Source organism: Elaeis guineensis, chromosome 6, assembly GCF_000442705.2.
Source record: "Elaeis guineensis isolate ETL-2024a chromosome 6, EG11, whole genome shotgun sequence".
Lineage (NCBI taxonomy): Eukaryota > Viridiplantae > Streptophyta > Magnoliopsida > Arecales > Arecaceae > Elaeis > Elaeis guineensis.
In genome coordinates, this window is record NC_025998.2 from 61,243,049 (window position 1) to 61,247,723 (window position 4,675).

Below are 4,675 nucleotides of genomic sequence, written 5' to 3' on the forward strand. Positions count from 1 at the left end.
CTTGCCCCTAAGTCCAGAAGAGCTTTTTCAATGTGATAATCTCCTATAACACAGGAAATGATGGGGGCTCCTGGGTCCTTAAGCTTTGGAAGAGTGGCATGCTGGATGACAGAACTAGCCTGTTCAGTGAGATGTACTTTCTTTAAGATTTATGATCTAGATTTATGTTTTTGGGTGCACAAATTCTTCAAAAATTTGGCATAAGCAGGGACCTGTTTGATTGCGTCTAGAAGGGGAAGATTAATTTGGACTTGCTTAAACAATTCCAACATCTCGTCGAGTCTTCCTCCCTTCTTATCTGCAGGAATAGGGGCTTTCAGGGCATCCGAAAATGGGACTTTAGGCAAGTAAGATGATTCCGGTGCAGTTGGTTCATTCTCTATTTTAAAGTCCTCTTTGTTCTTGAGTGATTTGGCTTCAGTTAGAAGTTTAGGGTCAGACTCATTGGTTTTACTAGTGTGTTCAATGACCTTCCCACTTTTCAGAGTCATGATTGATTTGGCATGTTCAGAAAAAACTTCTGGGGTATTAGAACTCTTAATCCCAAATTGTCCTCTTGGGTTGCTCTCAGGTTGGCTAGGTAATTTTCCTCCTTCCCTCCTACTGAATGCAGTCGCTAGTTGACCTATTTGGGTCTCTAGCATAGCAATGAATTATGTGTGGGAGTTAAGGATCTGAGTGTTGACTTCTAATCATTCTAGTGCTTTCAGAACTTTTTTCTTAAAAGCTGAGCTATGACCAGTAGTAGACGGTTAAGGAGTATTTTAAAATTGATGGTATGGTCCATGCCTATATGTTGGGTCCTGATATTGAGGTTGAGGTGCAGCAGGGCCAACCACTGGTTGTGGTCTCCAGAAAAATTTTGGATGATTTCTCTAGCCGGGGTTATAAGTATTCGAATATGGATCGTTTCCTGATCTGCGAGCTTGTTGGACTTGAGCTTGCTGAACCTGCTCATGCACAAACTCAAGAAATTGAGGTGCGGCTAGACATTCACTAACAAAATGGTTCGAACTTGCACACAATGCACAAACTTCTTGGATTGGGTTAGGTGGAATCGGGGATTGTCCAGTATTTAGAAGATGATCTAATTTTTGGGACAGTTCATCTACCTTACTGTGGATATCCATGACGTTTCCAATCTGATAAATTCCACTTCTTTTTTGTTGAAGTATGGGTTGTTCTTTAGAAGTGGCAGACATATGATGTAGGAAATTCTCACTAAGTGTTTCAACGAGCTGCCAGGCTTCATCCTCACTCTTTAGCATGAATGTCCCACCACATGATGCATCAACCATTTGTTGGTGTTTCTCTGATAGACCATCATAAAAACACTGACAAAGTTGCCATTTAGGGACAGCATGGTGTGGACATTTACGAATGAGGTCCCTTAACCTTTCCCATGTCTCATGAAAAAGTTCACCCTCCAATTGAGAAAAACTAGTGATAGCTTTTCTAATTTGATTTGTTTTTCCAATTGGAAAGTATTTCTTGAGGAATTCTCTCTGAAGATGATCCCAAGTTGAAATGGTTATAGAGTTTAAGGAGTTTAACCAATGCTTGGCTTTGTCCTTAAGTGAGAAAGGGAACAGTTTCAATCTAAGGGCATCATCGGAGAAGTTTTGAATTTTTACTGTGGAACAAATTTTAAGAAATTCATCCAAGTGTTTGTATGGGTCCTCGTTACTAAGTCCATAGAATGATGGCAACATTTGAATAATGCTAGACTTAATCTCATATTGGGTAGCTTCTACTGGAGGTGCTTGAATGCAAGGAGAGTAAGTATACGAGAATGGAGTGAAATATTCTCTCAATGAGCGTGGAGAATTAGCCTCACTAGGTGCAGCCATGTTTCTAACTCAGATAGTCCTAAGAGTCTTTTCTAATTCTTCATCTAATGGTTGCAAGTTAGGTTTTAGTGATTGTTGACCTAACATGCAACTAAAAGGTCTATGTAGGACTATCCTAGTCTGTTAAGGATTTTTTTTTATTAAGAGGAGAAGAGAAGAGAGAAAAGAGTTCTAAAGAAGAGATCCTAAGAAGTCCTAAAACTAATAGAAGAATTAGTTGTGGTTAGATTTTAATTACAATAAAGTTAGCACGCAGTGGACTCTCTATCCTAAAGTTACCCTAGTTCTAGATAGCTCCTAACTATAGTTAGCCTTCAAGCCCTCCAAGTCGGAGCTTGACCAATCAACTGGCTAGGTAAGTGTAAGGTTGGTGGGAGTCCTCCCGTTGCTTTCCTTAGACACCAATTAAATTGGCCAAGTCAGTGAATGGAACCAATTAAAAACCACCTTCCTTCGAGCCTAGTCGTCCCACAAACCACTTGCCTAGACACCAGCTAGCTGACCAAGTCTAATCTGGTTCAACTCTCAGGGTCACTTGTCCTAATAAGCTCAAAATCCTTAGGGTCAATGTCTAATTAATTTTAGATTAAGGTCTAGGTTATGCAAATGCAAGGGAGTAATTTGTGGGCCAAGGAAGGGTGATCAAATCCCCACCTTATCTTAGTTAATGGGCCTTAAAATTAATTATGGAGATGCAATGCAAAGAAACAAGGTGTCCAATCATGTTAGAAATTTTTATATTTGAGGTTACACTATTTTAGTTAAGTGTTATGAAATGTCAGTGGTTTTTTTTTTCTTCAACCGTGCCAAGGTCCCCGGCAACGGCATCAAAATTTGATGCGTGGTCATTGATAGCACCAAAAATAACTCTACTCACTACGTAGGTAGGATGAGTCAAGATCGTATCCTCAGGGATCTTGGACTAAGTTGAGATTATAAAATAAAAGAAAGAAGCGTTGTTTTGATTTAGAAAATAAATTATTTTAAAATTGATGTAATTAGAAAATAAAGAGCTTGAGAGTTTTGAATTAATTTTGTACTAGCAGAGTTGTATCTCTTTTTTAATTAAATAGATGCGATTAATCTTAGGAAAATACCTATCTTTTCTCGGCACACCCCGTATCCGTAGATCACGGCATGTCTCTGAAAAGTACTAGATAAACAACTCTTCTTTCCTCGGCATGCCCCATACCCGTAGATCACGGTGCGTCTCCAAACAGTAAAAATTATTCCTAATATTAATCTAATAAGAAAGCATAAATAAAAGCATATGAAAGAGAGCAAATAAAGAACTCATGACGATTTAAATAAAAAGCATAATCTTTATTGCATATAAAGAAATACAAGAAAGTTTAGAACAATAAACCATCTCTATGTCGTTACAAAATTTTTTCTCCACTCCCGAGACTGCTAGCCTAGCTGCTCATGAAGTAGTCCCTTTCTATTCCTCTATGCAAGGCTCTAAAAGAATTTCTGGGCTCCCCCTCCAATGGGAGTACAAAAGCCTTTTTATAGGTGTTAGGAGGGAGGAGTTTTACATGGTTTTTCGATGTGGGACTAAAGAAAATACTAAGGACTAAAAAATGGATGGATGAGATGGAAAGATCACAAGCAGATAAAAAAAATACAAATTTTTCCTCATGAAGTATTTCCAAATATATATTTTTTTTCCTTCCATCTATTCGTCTGTCCCCACGAACCCCGCACGCCCGCTTGCCTACCGTGCCACACCCGCCACGCACCCGCCTCACGCCCGCCTCGTGTTCGTCCGCGCCCGCGTCTGCGCCCACGTCCATGCTGCGTGAACCATACATGAACACTCCCTTCTTTTTTTTTATTCCAAAAAGATTTTTTTATTTCTTTACAATGATGCTTATATCCTTTTTGGATTCCTTGCATAGTATCTTCATTTTCTATAATACCGTATGCATCCTTCTTTTATTTAAATTTTATTTTAAGTTTAATTTTCTTTAAACTTGAATCTTTTTGATCTGCAAATCGGACTCTTTGTATCGGCGATCATCTTTCCTGTAAAATATAAAAAGAAGCATCAAATTCTTAAGAAATAAAATAAATTAAATATGATTTTTTGATTTAAATGACTTAAATTAAGTGTTTATCAATCTCATAATCCAGATGGGCAGCTATTGCAAGCATTATCCGAATAGATTTGAGCATTGCCACAAGGGAGAATGTCTTGTTATAGTCAATACCATAATGTTGATGATACCCCTTGGCAACCAAACGGGCTTTATAGATCTTCACCTTTTCATCTGCACCCCTCTTCCTTTTGAAGATCAATTTACACCCCATGGGTTTAACCCCTTTAGGTGGGTCAACCAATGTCCATACATCGTTGACCTTCATGGACTCCATTTCGAATTTCATGACTTCAAGCCATTTCTCAGAATCAGGTCTCTACATTGCATCCATATAGGTGATCGGATCCTCATCGTTCTCATCGAGTTCGATGGGATCACCATCACGGACCAAGAAATCATAGTATCTATCCGGCTGATGCGGTACTCTATCAGATCGCCTTAGTGGTGCAGGTACATTAGGCTCCGAATCTAATCTAAACAAATCCGACTCAGGTTCAGCTATTGGTGTCGGTCCTTCTACCTATTGAACTTCATCAAGTTCAACATTAGAGGTAATGGTTCCTTCATCAAGGAACTTCTTTTCTAAAAAGGTTGCCTTAAGGTTGACGAACACCTTTTGTTTATCAGCATGGTAGAAAAAATATTCTTTGATCTCTTTGGGGTACCCTATGAATGTGCATTTGTCAGACCTAGGTCCAAGTTTATCTGTAACTAACTGTTTGA

General features: G+C 38.8%; 1 non-coding gene across 1 annotated transcript; it reads left to right on the plus strand.

The window, feature by feature from the left end:
• Positions 1-1,356: 1,356 nt before the first annotated feature.
• On the plus strand, positions 1,357-1,462 carry LOC140859018 (small nucleolar RNA R71). Its single transcript, XR_012142418.1, has one exon. It is a non-coding gene; the product is annotated as a small nucleolar RNA R71 (small nucleolar RNA).
• The last annotated feature ends 3,213 nt before the right edge of the window (positions 1,463-4,675 follow it).